We start from the raw sequence: 18061 nt of genomic DNA on the forward strand, positions 1-18061 counted from the left end.
TTGTTAGCGGGTTTTAGCTTTGACAGCAGCAAGTTTATTGCTTTAATCCCAAGGTCTTTTAACCCTCTTTGACATAAATTGAGGTTGGCTTTTGTGAGAAAACTCCACTTCACTCTCTCTTCCTTTACCTAAAACTGCTTTTAACAATTTATGCTCATACATCAGACGCTCATTTTGAGTGACAAAAAGAAAAAAGATCTATTAGAAAGGAAGGAAAAAAGGGTCAATTTAGGTTAAGCAGTGTATGTCTCTTTTGGTAGGCATGTCACTGCTTTCTTCAGGTAAATGTGAGTTTTAAGTTGCAATAATGCATTGCTGTAACAAAATAAAACAAATTGTGACAAGAAGAGAGAGTAAGTATTGCAGGAGAAAGGCTGACAACCTGCATCAAGTCTATTCTTTCTTTTTTTTGATGCAATCCAATGTATTCCTAAATCTGGATCCATTTCTATTTTGTTTAAAAGATCGAAGGGTTTTCTTTATCCAAACACTAGAGACTAGTCAAGCAAGGGTCACCTAGAAAGATACAGATGTATAGAACAGATATTACATACACACAGTTTTGCTGAATAGTATAGCTGCCTGATAGCACATAATTTAGTATTTCTCCTTTTTGAGACACCTTTTGTTTTTTAGTTTGATAAGTACACGTTGTCATCAGTGCTCTGATAATCCTGTCACAGAAATACAACATATATGAGCCCTAATACCAATAACAAAGGACACTTTTATCAGTTCTGTTTTTCTGCTCTCAATTACTGTATGATGCTCATAGCATTGCTTTGAAATTATTTCTTTATTACATTTAGAACTCAGCTGAATCTGCCCTTGAACTGTCTAATAATACAGAGAGAACACATTCTCAGCATATTTACAATTTTATTTTTTTTTATGTTTTCTTTGTTCTTTCATATGGAAGTGTATGGTCACAAGTGGTGTTCTCCAGAGCTCAATATTGAGTCCAGTTCTCTTTAAAATCTTTACCAATGATCTGGACTAATGATGACACTCATCTGGGAGAGAGTGTTGACTTTCTTGAGCGTAGGACAGCTCTGCAGGGGGACCTAGACAGGCTGGATTGGTGGGCAGAGGCCAATGGCATGAGGTTCAACAAGGCCAAGTGCTGGATCCAGCACGTGGGTCACAAGCACTCCATGCAACTCTACAGGTTTAGGGCAGAGTGGCTAAAGAGCTTCTCAGTAGAGAAGGAGCTGGGGATTTTGACTGACAGATGGCTGAATATGAGCCAACGCTGTGCTTGGTTGGTCAAAAAGGCCAACAGCATCCTGGCCTGTATCAAGAATAGTGTGACTAGCATGACCAAGGAAGCTATTGTCCCCCTCTATCCAGCACTGATGAGAAGAGAATAGACTAGACTAGACTAGAGTAGACTAGACTAGACTAGAATAGAATCAGTCAGGGTTGGAAGGGACCACAAGGATCATCTAGTTCCAACCCCCCTGCCATGGGCAGAGACACCTCACACTAGAGGGTCACACCTTGAGTGCTCTGTTCAGTTTTGGGGCCCTTGCTACAAGAAAGGCATAGAAATCCTGCAGCAGGCCCAGAGAAGAGCAACAAAGCTGGTGAGCACCAAGGAGGACAGCTCTTAGGAGAAGTGATGAGGAAACTGAAGTTTCTTCATCTGGAGACAAAAAAAAAAAGTCTGAGGGGTGACCTTATTGCTCTCTGCAGTTGCCTGAAAGGAGGTTGTGTTGGGATGAACGCTGGTCTCTTCTTCTTAGTAACAAGTGATAGGATGAGGGGAGGTTTAGGTTGGCTATTAGAAGAAGGTTCTTTGTTGAAAGGATTCTCAAACACTGGAATAAGCTCCCCAGGGAGGGTTGTGTCCCCATCCCTGCAGGCGTTGCAAAGCTGCAGAGACATTTAGCACCAGACCTGGTAGGTAATTCTAGGATTCAATGATTTTATAAGTCTTTTCCAAATGAAACAATTCTATGATTCCATGATTTTTGATTGAATACAGAAAATTAGTACTGTTGAGTAAGTACAAATGGTAAATAAACTTCACCGGACTTTTTTATTTGGGAGCTCTCTCTCCCCCAAATTAGGAAGATACCAAAACAGAGAAAATGACAAATAGTGTTATTTTGCTTCCTAGTTGTGTTAGATAGAAACTATAGTAATATATTTATATGTTGTAATCTATAGCATTGTGTACCCTATAGATATGTTGATAGCATGTTATATTCCAAGCACATCTTGCCATACAGCAAGATTAAGCCAAAGCAATATTAATTTTGGAAGTTGTCTACAATTTTGCAGTCTTAGCATCTGATTTCTTTTTTCTTCATCCTTCTCATTATTTGTCCTTTATTTGAATGTAAGATATGACCAACTGCTGATGCAAATCCTGACTTCTCTGAAACCAAGAGCAGTAATTTCATAGTCAGGATTTGGTCCTACAGTGTGTCTGCATGTGCCAGAGCAGACCACAGTGCCTCTCCCAGTGTTTTCCTTTGATAGGTCCTGCACAACCACAGTATTCTTCAGCAGAGAGCACAGGAGCTGGGTTCTTACAGCATTGCTCTCTCTAAGCATTTGATGCTGGCAGCCCTTGCAGTTTCCCTCCTTCCTTACAGTTGTGAGTATAAATTCCACAACATTTCCAAATCCTGACAGAATGAAACTTAGGGAATTGGGGAAATGGGGTTAGTGTATGAATTGTGATCATGTCCACGCAATAAAAAGCACTATCAGCAGGCATTCAGCAGCTGAACTACCCTCATGTTGTTTGTGTTTTTATGGACACTGTTATAACTATAGTCAAGTATGATTTAACTTTAAAAGGGCTGATGTAACATTGTTCAAGTGCAGAGCTGCCATAATCTTTTGTGGTAAATCTTTTCGATTTCATCTAGCTTTTAAAAAGGAAGGTAAAACAAAGAAATAGTAACAGAATACACAGAAGCTGCATTTAGGAGGGCTTGCCAATCCATTCTCTTTATTTGGTTTTGCATATATGCAAACATTTCTGAGCGTGGTGGGTTTGCATATTGTTTTCTCCACTACACTGAAAAGGCTTCCCTTATAAACTTGATTTTGTAACCTCATTCCTACAAAGACCATATGTGTACAACTCTGAGATTTCTGTTGCTTATATATTTCAATAACACAATTTCATTCCATTAGGAATGTATAAGTTACATTTGCTTTAAAGAACTGATTAAAAATAATTAAGGTCATTTTGGGGTTTGAACATTAAATGTATTCAAAATCAATATCTTATTTTGCTTCTAGATTCTCTTGTTGTGCAGAACAGGAGATGGAGACTGTTTTGGTCATTGTCACTAATTCTAAGCTAACTTGCTTAGATTTTCTCAATCTTCTTTCTTATCTGTAATTTCCTGTCTCTTGTTGTGTTTATTTCATTAATATTTCTAAACTGGTTTTAGATACTTACACGGAAAGTGCTGAATAAGTATTATTTGCTATTTGCTGTTAGGTCTGAAAGTGGACATTTGCTGCTGCTGTCATAGAGGTAAGCAACACATTTAATGATTTTTAGGTTTTATAAACAAATAATCCATATTGATGGATATTAGGGGATAGCTATGCAATTGAATAATTTAGCTCAGCACAAATAAGGTCTTGTAGCTAAAATGTTTAATTGGAACCTCAGAAGTTTTATTATGCAGCACAGGACAGTGAAATTGCAAGTATAAAACATACTCTGACTCCCCATTTCTCAGTGTTCCTGTCTTAGAAAAAAGCTGTAAGAAAAAGATTCTTCATTCCTTCAAGGCATTCCCTGAGGGCTTGCCTGCCCTAAATAATTATACAACCTTAAAAGAGTTGTCAGCCACTGCAGTCAGGACTGCTACCTCTCACGACGTTATTGAGAATCTTGTGATAGCTGTGGTGTGTATCAGAGTCCTACCTTTGGAGTTGTAAACCTCTGAGATGGTATGAGATCACCTTGATGAATGAATGGAAGCTTCAAGCTCCTTGTTATTAACAAAAGCTTAAAAATGCAATGGAAAAGAATCAAGCTTCCAAGTGGTGATACCCTCCTGCATCCTCTTATGATTTTTAGAAACGGCTAGCTTTTAAAACTGTCTTTCCTAATTTCTCTTAATTTCTTCTTTTTTTAAAAGGCACTTCTGATCATTTGGGACAAGGTTATGTCTGTTTGTCTGTGTGTGTCCACAGTACTAGATGGCAAGTCCTTACAAGAACCCTTTTCCACTTTTTTTGTACCTGTTTGATAGCATGGCAGCTGCTCTCTGTCAGTACTCTCCATCCTGTGCTGTCCTTGTATGCAGGTAGAATGAATGAGCTGGCATTAGGATCGAGATGATCCAGCTTTTCCCTGCTCTTGAAGGAGCTCCTGTTCCTTTCTTCAGTGATATCTGTACTATTACAAATGTGACCCAAGTTTGTACACTGACTGTTTAAATCTGTACTAGTCAGGTTGGATAACCATTTATTCACTAGGAATGACTGGGACTGGCTAATATGGAGACATAACTGATAAGGACTGTCAGGATGCTGAATTATTCTAATTAACTCACATTTGTGAAAGGTTTAACTTTCCAGTTTATAAGAGTTTCAGAAGGGGGAAACATTGCCCTTGCTTTTTAGTAATGCCTAGGCCATCACTGGTTCTTGATTTCTTCTGTACCAACCCTCCAACACTATAATCTTGCTCAGCAAAAGAAAGACAAAAAGGCTAATGAAACAGACTAAATTGTTCTGCTGTTTTCTCTTACTGGTTAGTCTTTTGCTAGTGCATCTTTGAGGCTATGGAGAGAGAATGTATGTCTGAAATAAAAGTTTAACCTATCCCTCTTTTTGTATTTCCTGTTCCTTCCTTAGCTGCTTATCTGAGCTGGAAAATTGCTCTACTGCTACTGATAGTAGGATTGTGGAATGCTGTTTCAGTATTTTGGTTATAAGAAATTATTTTACCTCCAAATGGATCACAAGACCTCTAACAGACTAGAGAGATATGGGCTGGGGAGCACTGGATGGGAACAAGGATATGCTGCCTCTGCCCATATTGTGTTCAGGCAGAGCTCCTGACACTCATGGGATTGATTGCATTTACACTGTGTTTATATATGATGTGGTGTGCATTATGACATAGTGCATGGAACAAGAGTACCTACACTCATAAAGCTCTTATTACACAGTATCATAATTAATCACTCCTCAGATTAGAAATTAGCAGAAAGAGAGAGTTTTGTGTTTATATTTTTTTTCTTGGTTCATGGCTTTCTTGACCAGAGCTTAGATGCCACCGACAGCCGGAATCTGATTCTAATGCCTGATGTTTGTGTTCATAGGATGGGGGCAAATGAGTCCTCATGCAATCTTCCTTTCACTGGTGAAAAGTGTTTGGGGATGGCCAAAGCATGAATAGCTCACCAGAGAAGTTTCTCTGCATGTAGTGCAAAGGTACTGTAAGGTTTTATTTTCAAAATTCTTAAAGCTTGCAGTTCTTCCTGTCATTGAGGAAATTTATTTGGTACATGGTAATTTGGATGCAGAGACAACAAACAAAAAGTGCACTTAGGAATGCCCCATTTTTTAGATAGAAGAACTCAGTCATTAGCAGAATATCACAATCAACAAATAATATCATAGCTGAAAAACAGCAAAAGAAAAGCAGGATGAAAAAAAGGTGACAAGAAAGCAGGAGACAGAAGTATTAAAAAGTATTGTAGATAAAGAACTGTTGACTGCTACTCTTGTAAATATTTCAAAATATAGATCCAATGTTTTATGGGTCACTAAAACTACTGTAAATACAGCAGCTGAATCCCAAATACATCATTCTCAATCCCCAGCAAAGACAAAACAATGCAGCTATAATATACCCTTCATCATCCCTTGCAGACTTGGATTTAGCTGCAGAGCAAGATGACTGCAGATACAATATTCAACCATAGGAAAGAAAAAGAAAACCAAGCCTCTCCTACCATCCAGTTTTCTGTGTATTATGTAGCATAGCACAGAAGTAGATCCCTGCTTTTGTTTGTTTCTAGTTCATCTGTGAAGCTGGTCAAACTTTTCTAAGTGGCTTGGAAACTGACTTCATGCCTTGCTCTACCTGCAAATTCAGAAGAAATTAGTCTCTTTTTGTGTTCATCTACTGAGGGGAGTGGGGTTTTGGCATGATTTTTGTAGTGGTGCAGAGAGAAAATGCAAGTCAGGTGTCTCTTCCCTAGAAAGAAGGGACACTGCTCCTGGAATTTTATAGTCATGGCTAAGATTATGCTTGAAGTTTTGTTTTGTCTATCATAAACTGATGCCCTTTTTTTTTTTTTTTAGATCAAGCTCTGCCTTTTGTTATCTTTTCTGTGATTTTGAATTTTAATACAATCACTTTACTGAATTCTGGGTGAGCTCTAGAGAGATGCTGTTACACATACTGCTCTGTGGTTACCAACCAAGCAATATGTATTCTGGAAAGGCAGTAGGTAAGTAATGCCCCTAACAGCACCAGACTGAATGCTTATGAATAACAAAATTACCTACAATGTCTGATTGCCAGAAATCAGTTTCCCAAACTGCAGTTAGGAGACAGAGATTCTTGTGCTGCACTGGATCCTTCAACCTTACATTCTAAGCACCTTTTTGCTGTTTTCTGGATAATTCTCTGGTACGTTTTCTCAGCTCCTTTTGTGTGAACAAAGATATTGGTTCCCAAAAGACTGTGTGATCGAATACAGAAAACAAAGCCTGAAAAGGTGCAAGTTCTTTCCCAGATCTTGCTTACTTTCCTTATCCTTGTTCAAAAAAGCCTAGTTTATAATCACTGTTCACAGAGGAATTTGAAGAACTTTTGTCTAACATGGAAGTTAAATGCTCATTAGCACATCTGCTTACAGCAGTTCATCTTGGTGATTGGCTACAAATACCAGTTATTTAGACATTTTGTCTTAAATCTCAGCAGAGGAAATACAGTTCAGACTTACCTCTGCTGGTCTCCTACATTTCCTGACTAAGCATGGAAGTTTCTATAGTTTCAGCCTTCACGTTCATCAAAGTGGCTCTGCCATCAGTCTGTTCCTATAGGGGAATGGAGAGGGAGGAGGCGAGCACGGGCTGGGGAGGAGGGTAAGTGGAGAGAGGCTGTTGTCTTCTGTTTTCCTGCAGGATTTGTCTAACAGCTAACAGGATTAATGAAACACCTGGCATAGATGCAATTAACTATTTTGCTGTTGAGGCTGAAAACTACATAATGAAAAAGTTTGTGTTTTTTTTTTTTTTAAATGAACCTAAAAAACCCTCAAACAACAAAATCCCTCAACTTCCATGACACAATTTTGCCAAGAAAGGATTCTATCACCCAATTATGTTTATAATGTTTTATATCAAGTGATCTTTAAGATTCACCCATTTTTATGGATGCATTTAGTAATGCTCTTAACAGAATTATTAGTAACTTTGCAACACAAGAATTGGATGTAATAAATACAGAGAGGTTTCACAGTAGCAGAGGGAGACATTCAGTGGGTAGAGATCCAGAGAGTTAATTTGTAGGGATGGTGATTAACATTGTTGGTGCTGTGCAGTATTGCTTGGTAATGCCCAGCTTCATCCTGCTGTATGAACAAGTGAGTCACTGTCTATGTTGTTGTTCATAGCTCCCTAATTTTGCTTTGAAAACCAATTCCAGGATAATGACAAGTGTATAGAAAGGAACAGTTGAGCACATTTGGTTAATATTTTTCACTTTTTTTTTTTATTTCTTAAAAGTAAACTTACATGTGAACTATTCACCAGTACTAAAAGCTTAGAAATAGAAACTATGTGAAATATTGCAGAATTGTTAACAAATAGAGAGGATTTTGAGGTGGAAGCCTATGAATGATAGATGAACTTCACACTGGAAATTAGAAATACGATATTTTTAAAGCAGCATTTCATTGCAGATTAAGAAACTTCATTTCTGTCCTGTGAGCACATTCCTGTATACATGCAAAATGTTGTGGGTTTGGGGGTTTTTTTGGTTGTGTTTTTTTTTGTTGGTTGGGTTTTTTTTGTTGTTGTTGTTTTTCTTTTTGAGAATGACTATTTATGTATCTGTTAAACAGCAGCATATTGGAACTGGTGCAGTCTATAAGAAATAATGTTTGAACCTGCCCTTTCTGTTTATAAAGGTTCCATAGGGTGAGATCCAGATAGATGGAACAAAATCTGAGTTAAAAAGGTTTTTCCTCTGGTAAACTGCATTGACCCACAGTAGAAGGACACATCAGCCCTAAACACAGCTGATAACTAAAGGTTATAAGAGTGAAAGCAAAGGATATACCCCAGTGCTTCCGAGTTTGGTCCTTAGAGGTTTATTCCTTGTGGGGAAATCAGTGGCAAAGGGCTGACCTAGGTGCTTTATAACCCCTTGCTTGGCCCTCCCTGTCAGTGTGACAGGTATTCACATATACCCCAGTGCAAAAAGGGATTCAAATTTCTAAAGCCTTGTCTTGTCCCATGGCACTCACACAACTGTCATTATTCCACAAGGTCCAACTTGTCTGTGTAATTGAGACAAACAAGATTTATCATTTAATAGCAAAGTTGAACTGAACAGAATTAAGGTCATAATCCCATAAAATGCTTATCTGATATTCTGGTTTTCTGTAATATTTTTAGTTTGGTTTAACATGAAATATTTTAGGTTTCCAAAATGTAATGTGAAGAATTATTATTAAATCTATATATTTCTCAGAGGTTTAATAATAATGTTATAACAATTATTATTCTATGAAAATTCTTCTCTGTGCTAATTGCAGTTTCTCCAGCAAAATGCAGAACAAAGACTGTTCCTGTGTTCAAAAATGCAATATATTTAGACAGCATGCTGTCTGGGCTGTGCTGTTATTGTATGTCATCATGTCTACTGGGAAACCTGACATTAAAACATATCCTTGGTTCTCACTTAAGCCAATTTTATAGGGCAGGAAAAGAAAAGACAACATTTTGCAATGAAAGCACCTTCTCCCATCTGGCAAAATGGCTTTCTGGACTCTATTGTGGCTCATTGTCTAAAAATAGGATGAAGACAAATTGTTATCATTTGCGAAAGCCCATGACAATAATGATAAATGAACAAATTTTTTTGCCCTCTGAAGTCATTGCTTAAGGCTTTCTCTGGGATCAACAATGTTAAACTGGTAAACTTGCCTCATCTGCATCAGCAGAAGGTTTACAAATGGCTTTGTAAACAATTTTAGCCAGAGCGTTAATCTCTCCTGCAGACGTAGGGCTTGCATGATCTATGATTGATTTGCAATTTAAAATGACACTGAAACCCCTGAAACAGATATGAAAGAAACTTTCAGTGAATAATGCTTTAGTTGACAAGAAAAGATAAGGCACATCTTTCATCTGATAGTGGGCTGTTTTTGATAAATATTGTTCATAATGGAGAATTTTGGAATCATTAATGTGTGGATAGAACATTACTACTTTTTGACTGGAACCTCAGAAACAGTTTTCTTCAGCAGTAGTCTTGTTAGAGAAGAAAACTTGGGACAATGTGTCTTGTTTAAAAAATTGTCCAAGAGATTTCCTAATTAATTAGATCACGAGTTCAAGCCTGAAAAAGTGAAAACCCACAAAATGTAGCATTTGATTGGTATTTTTAAATCTGTACAAAAGAGCCACCTGAAGATTTTTATTTTTATTTTTTTACAATATATGAAAAAAAAATCAACATCTGTTTTGTATTTAAGATGATAAATCAAAAACCCCACAGACTTCTCAGTCAGAGACTTAAGATAACTGTTGATTCCTCTAGGAGACCTCATCACTTCAAAAAGTAAATATCTTTGGGATATTTGGAGCGTGTACGTGCTCCAAGTTAGATAGCATTTAGTTTTTATTATAAGGCAATGTTCCATGCAGGCTGTATCTCTCTTTCCTAAGTCACTACATATGGGACTGTAGGTATCCATTTCAGGTTATCAGATGGATTCCACAGCCACTCTTCGACTCTGAGGAAAAGACCTTCCCTGATCATCTGCATAAAACACCTTTACAGCTAAAATTCTCCACCAAAATGTAACATTATTAAATTCCAACAAGTATTTGTGGACTGGATACTTATCCTTTAGGAGCTAGAAGCCTACCAAATGTCATGGAACTACTTTCAGTGCTCTGATGCAGGCTTGTGGATTTTTGTTGTTTTTACAAAAAACTTTTTTTAATATATTTTAATTTTTTTAAAATTAAATAATTTCACTTAATTTTTAAAAGAGAACAATGTTCTGTGTTGTAAAAAACAACCAGCAACCCCGGCAAAACTCCTGCTGATGAGCGGTTTTTCAGCAGTCTGAGAAAGAGAAATCAAAGGCTCAGTGAGAACAGAAAATGAATTTCTTGACCAAGAGTTAGTGCCAGTCAGCGAGAGGTAAAGCAGGCTGAAGGAATACTGCTGGGGAGCTGCTATCGCCTGTGTGGGATCTGCACTGTGAACACAAAGATCTCCAGAACGTAGCAGCTGCATGTTCCATTCAGTTCATTCACTCAGTAATGCCAGTGTACTGCAGTGGATGTGTAATCAGCTGGTGCCTTGAGGTGAAAGATAGAGGTTACAAAACTCCTTTCATGAGAAATTTTCAGTTCTTTTCAGCCTGCGGTGGACCCAGACCCACACAAGGAGGATAGATGGCATTCATGGTTTGATTGATTTAAGGTAGAACAGGTCAGTCAGATGCAGGAGTCAGAGCACTGGATCTTTTCAGATAAACACAGCCTGTAATTACAAGCCAGTTCTACAAGTTTAAGATTACTCACAGGTCTAAAAAACTGTAGATGCAGTGACAAGTAAAAAAACTATCGATACATTCTCCTGTCTCATGAAAGTTACAAAATTTGAGCATCTTCTCTTTGCTTGGTAAACACAGTTATAGGTGATTAGGAGGGATAAAGTACAAAGGTTGCTTTCTAAGTACCCTTCCCATTGCAGGGGAAAAAAAACAACCACCTCAAAACCTCTCAGAACTTTTGCTCAGAAAAGTCTCTTTTAATAGGCATAATGTATAAATTGCTTTGATAACCATATTCCTCCACTACCTTTGTATTTTGAAGTATTCACTCTAGCTTTAATTTTATTAATGTATTTCTTTTATCTTTCATCTGAATAGTGTTCTGTATGTAAAGTGACCAAATGTGATTAATGATGAATAGATTAGGATGGGACAGGGTGTTTGAAAAATGACTTAAGTAGTGCATGTAAGTCACTGGCTATAGTCCCAAAATGCAAATTCTGGTTAAGTTAATGACTGGAAAATCATGACGGCACTGGTGTGTGAGTTCTGCATTATTTGAAATTGCTTTATAAACAATAAATAATTAACGTTTTACATTGGGACTAGTTATTAGTACCACACAATTATTTCTGTAGGCATTGGCATTTTATAGTCAGAATTATAAATACAATTGAATTAAATTATTATAATTTTTGATGTCCAGAGTTTGTAACAGTTTTGGCTTTCAAATAGCATGCTGAAGTTCATATCCCATGAAAGGCTGGTACTTTAAATGTCTGAAATAATCTTGCTTGCAATGGGCATGTCTGGGCTTTCTGCAGAGATTTTCAACATCCTTTAGGTTGGGAGTTCAGGAGGAGGAAATTTGTTAATATGTTCACTCCTGCCTGACAAATGAACATTATCATCAATGTGGGTGCACATTTCCACTTATCCTTTTTGTAGCTAGAAAGCTTTATGAAAAATAAATTAATAATGCATACTAAATTATGTCTGCAACAGACATTTATGTATATATTGCTAGCTTCAAGACTGATTAGATTTACATTTTCTTAAACACTTTTTTTTTTCCTTGCACATCCATAATGCCTTTAGAATGCACTGCATGATAGAAAAAATGCTACCTTGATTTCAATCAAATACCTGGAAGGAGTTATTTTTTTCCCCCTATTAATATGTACATGTGTTCTTCTAGAATTTGTGTTGTTTTTCCTAAAAGAGACCGTTCTCCTGAATTACTCCAGCCCAAATGTATGCCTTAGGATGCGAAATGCAGCAAAGTAGATGTCCTGTTATCATATCTTGAAGGAGATACATTTAATAATAGTCTGTATTAAACAAGAATCTGCTAAACTATACAGTAAAGACTGGTTTTCACCAGAGAATGTAAACCGTATGTTTTAAATGCAGCTAAAAACGGATGCAGTGTGCTATTTCCTTCTACCTCAGCCTGCAGTGTGTTACTTAGATTTGCAAGGCATAGCCACCACTAGTACTTAACACTGCTGAAGAGCTGCTCTTCAAGGTTTTTTTAACCACAAAGAAAAGAGAAATATAGTAGCATCGATTGTTAAATCCTGGTGCTTGTTACTCACTGCCCGCACACAGAACATCATGCCTTTGTAGCAGTGAGGAGAGTTGGTATTTATCAGGGTTCAGAGCTAGTTCAGCCACACACTTGACAAATTATTTGTGGAATTGTTGTATTCACAGTCACTTAAATAAGAATCTGTCAACACAAGGCTGTGCTTTGTTGCAGCAGGTCTCACAGTTTTTCCTGCGCACTCAAAGAATGATGGATTGGAGGTAATGCAAATTCACTACCATTTTATATGCTGGTGCCTTCTTCATAGACAGGAAACATAGCTCAGTATCATCTTGTAAAATGCCTTAACTGTAAAGGCCTAGTTCAGTGTTGAAAGTGCTTTTTAAAAATGGTATGTTGGAACAGGGAAATGTAATTCAAATATTTTCTTCACGTCTCATTTTAAAGACTCTTTGTTGGAGCATGTGTGCATTCAATTTTTCACAGGCTAAGCAGGACATATGCTTATCTATGCTTGGCAATTACATTAATAAATATGATTATTTGATTTCATGGCAACTTAAAAGTTACTACTGCTTAACATGATGTTACTTTTGAAGTGCTGATGCAGAATTAAAAATATCCATTTAGGTAACAAATTCTGCATTGCTGATAATATTTTTTTTTTTTTAGTAAATTCATTTGTCTAGCAAATGCCTATTTTAAAGATCTATATCAAATTCCAAAACTATAGTTCCAAGGTAAACCCCATGATCCTCTGAGAGAATGCAGCTTAATAGTTAGTAAAAAAGTTTGTACATATATGTTATTGTCAAAAACTGGAATGTTTTGCCCAGACCTAAAGGCAGCCACAAAACTCTTGTCACTTTCCCCTCCAACAGAAGTTGGAGCTTTTCCTTGTCTTGCTCCCAAACCTGCCACAGCCAGGAGGAGCACAGGAGCCAGGGAGTGCACTGGGAAGGGCTCTAGGGAGCTGGAGGCAGCCCTTGAGGTTGTCAAAATGAATAAGAAGTAATAAAATATGGCTTTTCTGGAAAGTTCTCAACACAGTTCAATAAAGAGAGATATAAGATATTTAAATTATATCTCTGCACCTTTTTGGTTTTGATTGTTCAAGAAAATTGATCTTTCTGTTCTAGGAAAAAGCTTGTCTGTGTGGGAGAGGGCCTTCTCAGAGGCTCATTTCAAGTGCAAGGAATGAGCTTGCCAGGAGTCAAGGACAATCACAAATCTTACCTTGTACAGCCTCAAGTTCAGAGCAAGTTTCTTTGACCTAGGATAATAATAGGGGATTTTAATGATATGTATATAGAAGTATTTTTAAAACAATCAGCAACATTTTTTTGAGAACAAACATATGACAAATATTCACTTGTCCCAGTGCCCTAATGGGAGACCCACACCAATACACTGTTGAAACTTGTGTAGATTATAATAAGACCTAGTGAAGTCATTAATACATTTCAGGTGGGTCAGCTTTTAACCCCAGATATGCTAAGCTGTAAACTTTCAACTTGGTCTGAGCAGGCACTCTAAATTTTAGAGCATGCTCAAGAACAAGTATCTAGCTGGTATGCAAATCTAGGCTGAAGCAAGCTGCTATGGCACCCTGGTACAAACACTGCTGTGTTACACTCATGCTTTATCTGTAGTAGGAAACCTAATATGTGATACTGGTTATTTTTGTATTGACTGAATGCAAGGAAATGGTTTGACATTGAAGAGCATTGTCTTTTATGTGTATGTACTGCCTCGCCTCTTTTTGTCTCCTTTCTGAGTAGCTCTGATTTTATCTGTTATAAAACATATATTAATATATTTCTTGAGAGCCATTAAACAACAGTAATTTGAATTTCATGCATGTGAAGGATGTGAATAGGTAGCTCTGCAGGGCAGCACCTTGAATCCTCCTCTTCATTCACCAAGCCATCCAGCAGCAGACTGCCCGTGTTGCGAGGTTCCTCTGCAGTGGTTATCTGCATTGAAAGAAGTATCTGGAAATGTTCAGTTGAATTTGTTGTATTTAAAAATGCCTGTAATGCAGAGTTGTATAAACGAATCTGCTCCTATTAGACTTGCAGAACACTTGGGTCCTCTTCTACCTAAATAGGTACATGTACCTGAAGCCATGGCACAGAAGCGATCCAGCATGCATCAGCACTGTGACACCAGCTGCGGGGGCTGCTGCCTGTGCTGCCGTGGTTGCTTGTGGCTGCAGACACTGCTCTCCTCTTCTGGAGAGGTTCGTTGTGACGTCTTTGTTACTTAGACACTCTTCAGCCTTGTGGAGAGGCATCTGTTTGGCAGAGCCCCTGCAAGAGCTGTGCTCTGCAGCATCCCAGAGTATGCAGACTTCTACAGTATTTCCCCTAGCAGCCTTTTGAAGCATTTGGAAGCTTGATGCAGTTTCAAAGCCTACAGATTGACTTACAGTATGGGATATAGTATTTTCACTTGCGCCTAAAAACGCTGTTGTGAGGCCAAAAATTAAATCGCCAAGAAATCGCACATGGTTCACAACACAGTTCTTTGATAACATTAAAAGTATATGTAATATTTTGAAATCACTGGCCAATTATTTCTAATAGTTTCATGATAATTTATGTAGAGAATCTCTCTCTTGGATGCGTTCCTGCTTTGGTCTAAATGTATTTTTGAACACTCTGTCAAACATCCCCATTTGGCACCTATTATGTTTCACTGAATTTCTTTAGTATGTCCAGATCTCTTGCCAATATATTTGCAGAACATATTTTGACAGCTTTGTCACCAAATTTGTTACTTCTTGTGTTTGGAATTGGTATCAAATTGCGGATATTATTGTGTGTGTTTCTTCTTGATATAGACTCAACTGGACAATGCCTTTATCTTCTCTGATACTGATTATAATAAAGTGAGTGAATATTTTTTTTTTTTACTTTTTTCAAATGTTATTAAGATTTAAAAATTACAGATCTGTTATAAATGTGTTGTTTTGATTTTATGTTTGCAGCTTAAAGCATCCCGAGCAGAATATCTTTAAACTGTAAGTTGTGACCTTGCATTCCTTCCTTATCCAAACTTTGTAATATAAACAACACATATGTGAAAGCAGTAGACCTTCTCTTGCTGTATGCACACAATTCCCTGTGTGTATGTATGTGTGTGTGTATATATATATATATATATATAAAATTGTGTAAAATATGCTTGGATTAACGAGGTTATTGAGTTTCAATTCATTGTGTTCATTTATAAAACAGTGTTCCTACTGAGTTTGTTAGAACTGAATGAAAATGGTGTATTTAAGGCTGACCATAACCTTTCCTGTCATGTTTTTCTTAATGTGGTATTTCTAGATTAAAAGAGATGACAAGATAACGTCTGTTGAAGTACAGAAGTCATCTTTGTGGCTCTGTAGAACTGGCCATGTTTGGGATGTTTCCAGCCAGGTAAGTCCCTGCTATTCCCTTTGAATGAGCACTGCCCACAGCCCTGCGCTGGCGTGAGGATTCAGCCTTTACAGCCCTCTGTGGGCAGCCAGCAGTTCCTCTTGTTTTAGCTTGTACTGAGATGGTGATTGCCTACTGGTCAGCTGTTGGTGGCCTCTCTGGGTGTGTATATAACACCTTGACTCTGATGAACGAATTGGATATGCATTGGTTTGTTTTTGGTTTTGTTTTTGGTTTTGTTTAATATTGTCCAGAAAAATAGGCTGAAAAGATTTAATGAATTAGTTACCTTTGACAGCAGAGGCTAAATGCAATGTGGAGGATGTATGTTTAAGAATTCACTTTAAATAAAGCTTAATGGTTGCCATAGCTCCTGATTGTTTTTCCTCTGCTGTGGATAGCATAGTAGCTGGAAATACTGTTGGTCACCCTTAAAGGTAATCTCAGATGTGGAACACTGTGCAGTTCTTAGTGACAGCACTTCCTCTGAAATGGCAAATTCCCCTAGGAATATTAGAAAACCTGTGTCTGCTTCCAAGGGCTCCCTTTTTTAGGCCACTTTCTAGCGTTCTTTAAAACATACTATTCAGTCAGCACAGAGCTCTTTGATATGTATAAAATAGGAAGTGAATCCTGAAACAGCTGGCTTTGGTGCTGAAAGTAAGCCCTCCTCTTACTTTCAGAATGTAAAGATTGGTTTTAAAATGCCAGCAGTTTCTGAACTGATGTCTGTGGACTTTTACAAAGATTTGATCAAAATTCTTAAGTAACAACAACCAAAAATTTAAATAATCTAATTATATTGTGTAAAAATGCAATTGTGAGTCTAAAATATCTGTAGAATCAAAACCAGATTATTTTTCAACAGGGACTGTCACATTTTACCTTTAAGATCTGTACCTTTACTTGTTACCTGGTTTCTTTCTTTTTTTTTTTTTTTTTTTCAATTTGTGGTGACTCCACACTGCTCCATCAGTTCTAGAATTTGAACTCAGATTTGAACTAGAAGTATTAAAAAAAAATTGGTTTAATGTCTTACAGAGAAAATTATATGTAATATGTATGGAAAACATTCCCAATACAGTTTATTTTTTAATTCCAATTCCACAATTCTATGCAATGACATCTGATTTTTTGAGCAATTTCTTCCAGTTTTTATGGACAAGTTGAGACAGAGACTGCAGTCAGGGAATAGATGCAATCAGGGCATCAGAAGCTCTTCCTCAAAAAGAAATTATATTAACTTAAGATGACAAAAAATAGGATAGCTATTGTATGTCTGCACTAGATGTAGTATATATACTGCATTTTAGGGTAAATTATTTCTCAAGTCTGAAGCCCACTTTAAAGTGAGGGCAGCAATCTTGTGCCAGCTGCCAGCATTCTCAAGAGAAATTGGAGTAATAGGCCATAGAAATGGTCTGGTCATAACATACTTGCCATTAGAAACGAAAGTAACCTAATAGCTGCTGTGCCAGTTTCATAATGCCAAAGAATTTTCTACAAAGTAGAGGAGCTTAAAATTATAAAGAACAGACTGACCTGACATGGATTCAATTTACTTTTTGGTTGGAAATTTTGTACTTTGGAATATATATTTTTCTTGTTGATGTTGCTATTGACTTTCTTTGTTCCATTAAAATTCTGAATTTTTGCTACTTGCTTGAAGTTTTTTCACACAGCAATAGCACAATATAAATCAAACACTCTAATCCAGACAAAGTAAATCATCAGCTGTTCTGCATAATTTTGTGTGAGTGTTAGTAGAAGAGTAACTCTTCCAGACAGCTTCTAACAGATTGCTAAGCACACAAATAATTTGCTTATTAGAGGTGATATTTATAAGAAAAAATATCTCAGAAGAATGTATAGACTGAAATATATTTTTGTTCATGTAAAAAATGAAGTGAGCTGTTGGAGACAGACCTTCTCTCCTGAGAAGAAATGAAAAGTTTAGGAAGGTTCCATGAAACACATGAAATTATTGTGTATATATAAGAAACAATAATGTTACCTATTTCCTGCTGATTGACTTTTATAGCTTGCAAACATTATGCTGGATTGTAAATTGCAATAAATTTAATCAAGAATTATTTTATTCAGCCTACTAATGAGGAATAATAGCGTATGTATCAATTAGACATGTCAATTTGTGTGAAGAAATAGATTTACAAAGGGATAGTAGGTAAAAAAAAAAAATCATTGGTATCAATTCACTTCATTATTTTTAATTTGCTGTGAATATTGAGTGCTTCCAACATAAAATCATTCCTCAATTAAAATAAAACAGCTGTACTCCTATCAGCTTTTCCTTGCTTGTTGTTGCTTACAGATTAGCAGTT

Source organism: Indicator indicator, chromosome 19 (assembly GCF_027791375.1).
Source record: "Indicator indicator isolate 239-I01 chromosome 19, UM_Iind_1.1, whole genome shotgun sequence".
Classification (NCBI taxonomy): Eukaryota; Metazoa; Chordata; class Aves; order Piciformes; family Indicatoridae; genus Indicator; species Indicator indicator.